We start from the raw sequence: 12,097 nt of genomic DNA on the forward strand, positions 1-12,097 counted from the left end.
CTCTCCAGGGTCTCAGGTAGAGGTCTTTCACTTTACCTACTGCCTGGTTCTTTTTAACTGGAGATGCTGGGGACTGAACCCGAGACCTTCTGCATGCCAAACAGAGGCTCTTCCACTGAGCCACGGCCCCTCACCCAATATGGTTAACCGAACCACCCCCTCCTTCAACTGCTACCGAGTGCAAGACTCCAGATGTCCAGCACCAAAGAGTTACCATTTCCTTGAATTTCAAATTATACTGTGTCCAAGGCTGAATTCACCCGTCGCAAAGAACCAACAGGTGTGCCGAAAGAGGCTTTCCGCATCGACGACCGGAAAGGAGTTCTCAGATTTCTTCTGAGGGACCTCAGCCGGCCGTCAATCCTCAACAAAGGGTAATGTATTTTGTTCATTTCCACCAGCGATCTGGAGTTGCGAGGTGCATTTTGTCGGAAGAGACTGTCACACCGGGCTATTGTTTCTCTCCAAGTTACACGGATCGCGACTGATGCGTGGAGTCGATGCGGTAATAAAACGATGTCAAAGAGAAAAGAGAACAAACCTCCCAAGACTGTTTCTTTTACCAGCTGCCAGGAAGAGCTCTCAAAAATCCCCCCCACGCCTAATTTAAGTAGTATCACTGCTCCATTCTTTAAAATCAATCGGTAGCATCAATGAGGATGGGACAGGCTGAACAGCCCAGTGGCAGCTGACAAGGGGATCTTATGAAAAAGGACTTGGCAGACAACAGACAGATGGAATAAAATTCAATTTAATGCTGGGAAATTATCAAAGCGACCAAGAACTCTCCCCAATAGCCTCAACTACCATAATCTGCTAAACAAGGGAATGGATAGAGCTGAAAATAATAAGGTGTAAACCCAGCAACAAGACTATCGCATTGAAGCTGAACCCATGACCTAGCTTTGCAAGCCTATATATGAAAGTCATCGCTCTTGGCAAAAGGTATTATCATCCCAGGGATACACACAAATACACATGAAGTTGCCCTATACAGAGTCAGAGCACCGGTCTATCGAAGTGAGTAAGAACATAAGAGAAGCCATGTTGGATCAGGCCAGTGGCCCACACAGCCCAACACTCTGGGGCACACAGTGGACAAAAACCCAGGTGCCATCGGGAGGCCCACCAGCGGGGCCAGAACTCCTGAAGCCCTCCCGCCGTTGTCCCCCCCCCAAGCACCAAGAATACAGAGCACCATTGCCCCAGGCAGAGTGTTCCAGCTATAAGAGCATAAGAGAAGCCATGTTGGATCAGGCCAGTGGCCCATCCAGTCCAGCAACCTGTGTCACACAGAGGTCAAAACCCAGGTGCCATCAGGAGGTCCACCAGTGGGGCCAGAACTCCAGAAGCCCTCCCACTCCTGCCCCCCAAGCACCAAGAATACAGATCTCCACTGTTTAGGGCTGCCACGTACTTACCGCGAACCAGTGGGGGGCACACAGTTCTTGGCAGGAAAAATCCCGCGCGGAAAACACCCGTGCCCCACTATGTTGTCGATGGTACCATCGGGTTTTCAGCCCCATTTCCAGAGCATCGCCCGGCTACGTGCCCAGTGTGCTGGCGTCACGTCTGGGCGACAGCATAGTGGGGCGCGGGTGTGTTACACGCAGGAATGTTCCGGCCAGAAACCATGTGTCCCCCGCCGACTCGCGGTAAGTACTTGGCAACCCTACCACTGTCCCAAACCGAGAGTTCCTATCTATACCTCGTGGCTAACAGCCACTGATGGACCTCTGCTCCATAGGTTTATCCAGGGGTCGTTTCGTAGAAAAAGAGCTAGGGGGACTCATTAGCATAAGTCATTAGCATATGCCACACCCCCTGACATCACCGGAAGTGTGTCATAAGGCCACACCCAATGGTCCCGGCCGCTGCCGGCCTCGCAGCTCCACTGCCGAGCCCCATTAGTGGCCCAGCAGTGGACCTGCAAGGCCGGCGGTAGTGCGAGGAAGCCCCGCAAAGGCCCTCCCTGGCCCCAGGCAGGCAGGGGTGGAGAGAGGCAGGGAGGAAGCAACTTACCCTCCCTCTTCTCCTGCCTCCTCCTGGCTGAATGAAGGCCGGAAGTGGGGCGGCCCAAAGCAGGGGGCGGGGCTTCATCATGTGCCCCGCCCCCCGTACCTCACCCGGGGGAACTGCGATCCCCCCCGAAATGACCTCTGGGTTTATCTAATCCCCTCTTGAAGCAGCCTGTGCTTATAGCCGCCACCACTTCCTGCGGCAGTGAGTTCCACCTGCTAATTACTCTTTGTATCACCTGCTCTGGTTGGCAGTGGCTCTCCAAAGGTCTCAGGTAGAGATCTTACACATCACCTTCTACCTCATCCTTCCACCTGGAGAGTAAACCTGGGACCTTCGGCATGCGAAACAGACACTGTACTACGGAGCCACAGACCCTCCCTAAATAAATTGTTTTTTTGTTTTGTTTAGATCCTGCCTTTCTCCTAAAGAGGGACCCAAAGAAGTGCAGGGCTGCTATGCAGAGGCAGGCAATGGCAAACCACCTCTGAATGTCCCTTGCCTCGAAAACCCTACAGGGTCGGACGTGACTTGATGGCCCTTTCTACCACCACTCTCAATGAAAATGTGTTGACTGCTGTGAACTAGGTGACCGGAGCCCCCGACCAAGCAGGTTTTGGTTTGCTGAATCCTTTTGTCCACTTCCTTCAGATCTTTCATGCAGCTGTCGTCACCCCTGCAGGTCTATAACCCCCTCTGTCTCCTAGGGGTGTTTGTTTTGGGTGTGGATGGGTGGGTGAGTGGCCAAAGAACTTCCTGCCATAATTAGGAAATGTTCTCAAGACCGGTGAGATCAAGCCACAGTTCCCAAGGGACAACACTAGAATGCACATACAAGCAGCACATTAGGGAGTCTGCACCAATCTATCCTGATATATTCCAGCCTCCACTTCTCCAGCGCCACCGATCTCACTTGGCCAAAGGTCTCCAGCTCCCTCAAACAACCCTGCCCCTTTCTACTTTGAACTCTGCCATCTCTCGCACACCCTTCAAATTCCTTCTCAAAATCCACCTTACCTACAAAATAATTTCTATCCATCTTCCCTAGCAGAAAACTACATCTGGGCATGTATAACTGTAAAAAGGTAAAGGTTCCCCTGCTCGAAAGCCAGTCGAATCCGACTCTAGGGTTGCGGTGCTCATCTCCGTTTCAAAGCCGAAGAGACAGAGCTGTCCGAAGACGTTTCCGTGGTCATGTGGCCGGCATGACTAAACACCAAGGCGCCACGGAACAATGTTACCTTCCCACAGAAGTGGTACCTATTTATCTACTTGCAATTTCTTGCTTTCGAACTGCTAGGTTGGCAGGAGCTGGAACTAGACACAGGAGCTCAGTCTGTCATGCGGCACACTCGGGTCTCAAACTGCTGAACTACCGACCTTCCACAGCCTGCAGTTCAGCGTCTTAACCACTTGAGCCACCGCAGCTCCTTGTATAACTGTAAATAAGTGCAAAGGCATTAGACAGATTCATGGAGGATAAGGCTAGCAATGGCTACTACCCATGGGGACTGAGGGGAACCTCTGCACTCAGAGGCACTAAACCTCTGAATCCCAGAGCCAGGAGGCAACATCAGGGGAAGGCCTTGGCTTCTGTGCCCTGTTGTTGGCCCTCCAGAGGAACTGGTTGGCTACTGTGTGAGACTAGGCCCATCTTCCTCCTGTCTTGACCTGGATGACCCAAGGCTAGCCCAATCTCATCAGACCTCAGAAGCCAAGCAGGGTCAGGCCTGGTCAGCATTTGGATGGGAGACCGCCCAGAAAGTTCAGGGTCGCTACACAAAGGCAGGCAATGGCAAACCACCTCCATACCTCTCTTGAGAGCCAGTTTGGTGTAGTGGTTAAGTGCGCAGACTCTAATCTGGGAGAACCGGGTTTGATTCCCCACTCCTCCACTTGCACCTGCTGGATGACCTTGGGCAAGCCATAGTTCTGATAAGAGCTGTTCTTGGAAAAGCACTTTCTGTCAGAGCTCTCTCAACCCCACCTACCTCACAGGGTGTCTGTTGTGGGGAGAGGAAGGGGAAGGCGTTTGTGAGCCTCTCTGAGACTCCTTTGGGTAGTGAAGGGTGGGGTATAAATCCAATCTCTTCTCTTCTTCTTCTTCTGGCCTTGAAAACCCTCCAGGGTCGCCATAAGGCGGTTGAGACTGGGTGGCATGGTACGCCCATGCATCTTCCTATCTCCCTCACCTCACATTGTTAGACTGTGGAGCCCTTGGGGCAGGGACCCACAATCTTGTACCCCGAGGAAGTACAAGGCAAGCCACAGAAGCAACATGAGCGGGAACAGAATCTGAGGAAAGATTATCCCTCCCCAAACAAACTGTGTTCGAAAACACCGAGCCAATTCCGTCTCCAGCCGAGTGGAATTCGCCAAATACCAGCTTGTGTTTGAATTTCAAGCCGAGAATTAATTCATAAATGTACACTCGGTGGTGGAGAAAATTATTTTCCTTCTAGTCAACCTAGATCCTCACGTCACCCACAAGATTGTACTGTACGTTTTGGCTGCTAAGGAAATTCGAGCTAGAGGCCCAAATTGCTGTAGCTTGATTTGCGCTTGTTGTTGTTGTTCTTTTTGTTTTCAGAGGGAGAGGTTTAGGAAATGTTATCTCTGTTTTGCTTGGTCAATTTTTATCTAACTTCTTTTTTACTGTTATTTCCTATCAACCTCTGCATTTTATGTATGCTCAGCTTCGCCTCAGATTGTAACGGCTTTCGGCCATTTGCAATAAATTATTACTATTACCGTTAAGTGTACATAGCACGGTTTGAGAAAAACAATGGTTTTTAAGGGCACTGGAAGGAGGCTTCAGAGAGGCTTGGCTTCTCAGGGTGCAGACGTCTCTCTCTGTCTCCCACCCCGCTGCTGCCTTCGCATCAAAATGGGCTTTGCGGGTTCTTGAAAAAGCAGAAGAGACCACCAACTTTGAACAAATCAGATTAACATTTTCCATTAAACAGATTCCAAAAGAGTAAGTAAAGGTAAAGGTTCCCTTGCTCGAAAGCCAGTCGAATCCGAATCTAGGGTTGCGGTGCTCATCTCCGTTTCAAAGCCGAAGAGCCAGTGCTGTCCGAAGACGTTTCCGTGGTCATGTGGCCGGCATGACTAAACACCAAGGCGCACGGAACGCTGTTACCTTCCCACCGAAGTGGTACCTATTGATCTACTTGCAATTTCTTGCTTTCGAACTGCTCGGTTGGCAGGAGCTGGAACTAGAGACGGGAGCTCACTCTGTCATGCGGCACTCGGGTCTCGAACTGCTGAACTACTGACCTTCCACAGCCTGCAGTTCAGCGTCTTAACCACTTGAGCCACCGCAGCTCCTCTCCAAAAGAGTAGCTGCAGTCCATTTTAGGGTTGCCAGGTCCCCCCGGCCACCAGCAGGGGATGGGGAGGGGCAGTGTTCCCTCTAAGCTGAGTTAGTGTGAGCCAACTCACAGTTTTTTAGCCTCCGGCTCACACGTTTTTTGTCTTAGCTCAGGAAGGAGGGCTCCAGAGCAAACTAATTGATGCAGCAGCCAAATCGCTTGCTCACAACTTTAAAGCCAGTAGCTCACAAAGTAGAATTTTTGCTCACAAGACTCCACAGCTTAGAGGGAGAATTGATGGGGGGGGTAGGGTTGCCAGATCCAGGTTGGGAAACTCTTGGAGATTTGGGGATGCAGCCTGGGGGGGGACGGGGACCTCGGTGGGGTCCGAGGCCATAGAGTCCACCCTCCAAAGCATCCATTTTCTCCAAAGCGAACTGACCTCTATAGCCCGGAGATGAGCTATAATTCTGGGTGATCCCCAGGTCCCACCTGGAAGCTGGCATCCCTAGTTGGTCTACTGCTACCAGAACAACAAGACGGTTTTGTGACAACCTTGAAATCTGGGACATCTATTAGGCCCAAACCTCACACAAGTCAGTGCTCCCTTCCGCAGATGCATTGCGCCTGTGGAGTTTGCACATGATGCATCTGGTGAACGGGGCTCTGACTCACTATAGCTTTTGTCACAAATAAGCGCATCGGTCTTTAAGGTCCCACAAGTCTCTGTTATACTAATTAATTAATTATCACATGGCAGTGTGTATAGTATAGCCAGGAGATCCTAAGATTGTCTGGCAGGCAGGCAGTTCTAGCTCTTTTTCCGCTTTATGCACCACTAGGCAGTGAGCTAGACTTCTTTTTTAAGGCAAGAGACATTTCAGAGGTGGCTTGCCATTGCCTGCCTATGCGTCACACCCCTGGTATTCCTTTGGAGGTTGCCCATCCAGATACTACATAGGGCCAACCCTGCTTCGCTTCCAAGATCTGATGGGATCGATCAGGGCTGCTCTACTGACTGCTGCTTAGGGCTGCCAGCCTCCGGGGGATAGCTGGAGATTTCCCTGAAGTTACACCTGATCTCCAGACTACAGGGATCAATCCCCCTGGAGAAAATGGCTGCTTTGGAGGGCGGAGTCTATGGCACTCTACCCGGCTGAGGTCCCTCCCCAAGCTCCATTCCCCAAATCTCCGGGATTTTCTCAACCGAGAGCTGGCATCCCTACTGCCCTTTCTAACTCCACCAATCAAGAGTGGTCTTGGAAAGACATGTCAACAGTGGATGGACAACTAGCAGCACAGCCCGTCAAATGAACCTCAGCCAGGAAATCATCACTGCAGGTTTGTTACGTGACAAGTTGACATCTCCAGACAAGTCCATCGCCTTCTAGCAGTACCTGTGACTCTGGCAAGATTGCTTTTTACAGTAATTCTTCACTGCGAACCTAGGAGTAAATCCTCCCACCTTCCTTTCTTATGGCTACTCCAAGGTCACAGCGACAGACCCAAAGCTATGGGGATTATTGCTCCCCTTCCGGGATCTTCAGTTCCCATTAAAAAAAATATATATGTTTTGGTAAAAAGCTAAAGAAAACCAAAAAGAAACTAAAAAAAAAACCTTTACATCATCTTTCTCCACCACATTTGGCTTTATCGATATGTATCGTGGCTCAGTGATAGAGCATCTCCTTTGCATGAAGAAACTCACTCTTTCAGTCCCCAGCATTTCCAGTTAGAAGGCTCAAGGAGTAGACAGATCTTGAAGAAAGACACAATCCACAGTAGGCAACATCAGCCTTGAGAGACCAAGGGATAAAGACTACCACAGTAGGCAACATCAGCCTTGAGAGACCAACAGATAAAAACTACCACTGTAGACAACATCAGCCTTGAGAGACCAACAGATAAACACTACCACCATAGACAACATCAGCCTTGAGAGACCAACGGATAAATACTACCACAGTAGACAACATCAGCCTTGAGAGACCAACAGATAAAAACTACCACCGTAGACAACATCAGCCTTGAGAGACCAACAGATAAACACTACCACCATAGACAACATCAGCCTTGAGAGACCAACGGATAAATACTACCACAGTAGGCAACATCAGCCTTGAGAGGCCAAGGGATAAACACGACCACCATAGACAACATCAACCTTGAGAGACCTTGAAGACCAGCATCAGCCTTGATGGACCACCAGCCTTGATAGTCCAGTCTTGATAGACCAACCTTGATAGATCAACATCAACTTTGACAGACCACCCTTGGTAGACGAAGACCAACCATCAGCCTTGATAAATTAAGCTTGATAGACCAAGACTCAGCGGAAGGCAACTTCATGTGCTCAACAATATCACCTCAGCAGCAGCACAAAAAGTAACCAAGAAAATCTGCCCCAAAATGGCTGACAAAGGATTAATCCAGCTATTCTTAGTCGTTCCCGTTCCGAGTATGGGGAGACGACAAGGGCGGTTCCAGGATTTGGGGGTCCTGGGCAGGCAGTACTTGAGGGCCCCTATCTCCCCACCACTAGGGCTCCCGCTGCCCTTTCCTTCCACCCCTACACTTGCACGCTCCCCAACTGCCCATGCGTCCTTCTCCCACTTGCAATTCCTCCCACCACCCATGCTTGGTTGAATGTACCGTTTCCTCAACAGCACTGGCCAGTGCATGCGACTGGGAGTGCTGCGGCCACTGCAACTGTGTACCATCCACATGCCCTTCCTCTCAATGACTCTGTGCAGCTGGCAGCATGGGTGCAGACAGATGGCAGGGAAGGCATGTGGGGGGGTCAGCAGCAATGGGCCCCACCGAAAGTACTGGGCCCTGACAGTTGCCCCCCATCTCAGGGTATGCTGATGCCAGCCCTGGGAGACGGGCTCAGCTCTCCTCTCCTTCACCAATTAAAGCTGAGCAACCTTCTTCAGAATCCTCAGGCCCTTTGATTCACGCCAGATTAATCTTTCCAAAGTACATAACCTGGGAAGCTCAGCCTCGCTTGTGAAGACAGAAGCATTGTTTTGATGTGGACCTAATGCACAAATTTCTATTTTAATCAGAGAAAATGATTGACACTTTGATGCTTTTGGTTATCATGAACGGACTGCCAAAAAAATAAATAGGTGGGTCGTAAATCAAATCAAGCCTGAATTCTTCCTCGAAACTGAACTGACGGAAGTGAAGACAAGAATCGCTGGAAAAGACAATAAAGCTAGGAAAAGGTGAAGGCAGCAGGAAGACAGGATGAGGCCGGTTGATTTAATACAGGAAGCTACAAAGGCCTTCAGCTTGCAAGACCTGATCAAGGCTGTTCATCATAGGATGTTTCGGAGGTCATTAATTCATCGGGTCGCCTTAAGTCGGAAGCAACTTGTCAGGACATAACACACACAGTTATTATTTTTCCACCGTTACATCTAGAAGATTACTAACAGGATACAACTTATTTTCGACCTAGTATTATTATGACTTCTGTCGCCTTTATCACACGTGCATAAACCATCAAAAGGTTATTGTTTTCTTCCACATGATTGTATGGGACACATTCTTCATTCGAACTGAAGAAGGCATCAGAAGGATATTGTAATGACCTTGTACCCGAGATCTTGTCATATCATCCTGTATATATACTATCCTGTATATTTCACTGCACATGTTCATACGCACTGCAGATCCATGTTACTCTAGTGCAAACAAATCGGGTAAATTTGGTGTAGTGGTTAAGTGTGCGGACTGTAATCTGGAAGAACCGGGTTTGATTCCCCACTCCTCCACTCACAGCTGCTGGATGACTTTGGGCAAGCCATAGCTCTGATAAGAGCTGTTCTTGAAAAGAGCAGTTTCTGTCAGAGCTCTCTCAGCCCCACCTACCTCAAAGGGTGTCTATTGTGGGGAGGGGAAGGGAAAGTCGCTTTGATGCTCCGAGTGAAGGGTGGGGTATAAATCCAATCTCTTCTTCTTCTTCTAAAATTACACTTTCATTTCAGTTCACACGTCATTATATTCGTCCATCTGGGATTTATATATTCCAGATAAATTTTCACTTGATAATTCCTCCCTTTTGGATGTTCTGGAATGGTCCTGGCTCGGCCCTAGACTTTTGATTAAATGGCCAATTAGGACATCAGCCTTTATGGACTATATTCCTCGTCATCTGATGCATGACACGTCTAAGTCAACACACACAGAGAGGGAAATATAGCCTGGCTATGCTAATTTAACATCTGTAGTACAAGAGGAAGCCATAATTATGATTGAGCCCTAATTGGAAAGCATCAAGCTCCTTGATCATTCCAGCTCAGCAGTTTCTCACTGAGGTCTTCCTCTAAGCTCATATGGCTAAATAACGGCAATAGCGATGCACACAACCCCTACCTGTTTTCAAGCTCATCTTCACAAAAATAAGGACTAGAAACTTGTTGTTTTGCCCTTTGAAAATGCCGGATTCTCCATCTCTTACCAGAATCCTTGTGCAGAATCATGGCACATCTGTATTCCTGCCTGATAGCGTAAGAACAATAAGGACTAGAAACTGGCTATTTTGTCCTTTAAGAATGCCAGATGTTCCACCTGCTACCAGAATCCTTGTGCAGAATCACAGCAGATCTGTATTCCTACTTAATAGCTGAATAACTCACAAACAGGGGAAGAGATCCAATGTCTGCACTAGCATACATATCTTGACCTATACCCATCTGTGTCCGCCCCCCCCCCGCCCCGCTCTGCATTCCAGGAAAATTTCCTCTAAGACGAGCCAGCCGTATTATACTATATCATTAAAGTTAATAAAAGCATCAGCATATTCCTTTGATGCCTCTACTCCTTGGTGAACTTTAGCATCTGTGGTCTTGTTCGGTATCCTGCGTTCCTTCTTCTTCAACGTGAAAATTACACATACTTTCAAGCAGCAGGATATGGTCGTCTTCAAGACTTAAGGGACAAAGATACGTTCCGAGATAAGCAATTTTTTTGATCAGAAATTAGGGAAACAGACCCCTTGGTTTGAATATCTGCAGTTAAAAAACCTCATTGATCACCTCATGGAATTGGGTATATTTAGTAGAGAGCTAACAACGTTGGAAAAAATCATTAAGCAATATCCTAATTCTCCGAAGGGCACGGTATCTAAGATATACCATACGATTATCTTGGGGGAGAATGTTCCAAAATTCAACTTTCAACACCGGTGGGAAGAAGAGCTGTCGGTACAATGGGATGAAGCAGACTGGGACACTGTTTGGTCCTCCCCGGCCAATATCTCCAACATTTTTAATGTTCGACTTCAATTTTTCAAAACGTACTCTCGCTGGTACATAACTCCACACCAGTTACATAAAATAAACAGGAATAATGACCCGCATTGCTGGAGAGGCTGTGGGCAGGTTGGTACTTACCTACACTGTTGGTGGGAGTGCCCGAAAATCGGCAAATTTTGGGAGGAGGTCAGAAAACAGATTTATGATATAACCTTGCACAATCTTAACTTCAAACCTGAGATTTTCTTATTAAATCACTGGGACACCGAGATAGATAGTAGAAACAGGGAAATAATCTCACTACTACTGGCTTCAGCTCGCCTAACAATAGCATCTTATTGGAAAGCTCCTTCGCAGCCGACTCTAACGGTTTGGTATGAAAAAGTATGGGATCAATTTGTGATGGCCAAAATCACAGACAGGATGCATAGGGCCCAAACTTCTCATACATTTAACTCTAAATTCGATTCGATCTGGTTTCCAATATTCTCATACCTTACCATGCATGATATCCTACCAGCAAATTCACAGTATCACAAGTGGCTCACACTATGACACTTTATTATGATAGAATGTTGAGAAGGGATGGTGTTCAATTCCCTTACCCCCTTGAGTCAGTGAATCAATATATTTATGTAATGTAGAAGGTCTCTCGGTTGAGGTGTTCTGATGTGCACTATTTCTACTTATTTATTCTGCTTTTAGATGTTATTACGCTGTACTTTAATACTATTATATTTTGTTGTACAATTTAATTTGATATTTTTAAAAAAGTACATTCAATCTAAAATTCCAAGAAAGACAGTTCGGTCAAAGTACTTTTCTTTCCCCCCCTCCACCCTCGTGTGTTAAAAACACACACTCCTCTAAGTGGAAACAAAAGGTTTAACAGTATGTAAAAGAAGAGGGTTTTTGTTTTTTTACATAACATTAAATCTTTTAATTCTATGACCCAGAAATCACAGACAATCTCACAAAAATCTGGGACAAACCCTACCCCCACTGTGCGGGCAGATGCGAGCGTCTCCGGAACTCCCAAATCTACCTATTTAAAGTGATTGTGATTAAAAGGAAACCTCTGCGGACAACCCGTCTCTACTGCATCTCGGTTTACATTCGGAACACAGCTGGACACTCGCCTGTGAGCCATCGCCTAGTCCGGCTCTCTGGCTACCATGGCAATTGGAACTCCAGACACATCATCTGCCTTCAAAAAACTGGCTGTGGGGTGGTGCTGACACGGATTGGGGGTCGCAGAGCTCGGGAAGGGCTCGAATTCTCCTCTCCTTTCCCCTGCTGTTTCCCTGATTGGAAATGCTCTCTAGGCTTCCTTAAAACCAGACCGGAAAATAAAGCACAGGTATGAGCCTATTTAACTGTCTAGGTATGGATCTGCTTAACGGACAGCTGCTTCTCCCCAGCCACCGTGCCTACGGTTGCCAACCTCCAGGAGGAGGAGGAGGAGGAGGAGAAGAGGAGGAGGAGATTGGATTTATACCC

This window comes from Gekko japonicus, unplaced genomic scaffold, assembly GCF_001447785.1.
Source record: "Gekko japonicus isolate JY-2015 unplaced genomic scaffold, Gekko_japonicus_V1.1 scaffold2830, whole genome shotgun sequence".
NCBI classification, from domain to species: domain Eukaryota; kingdom Metazoa; phylum Chordata; class Lepidosauria; order Squamata; family Gekkonidae; genus Gekko; species Gekko japonicus.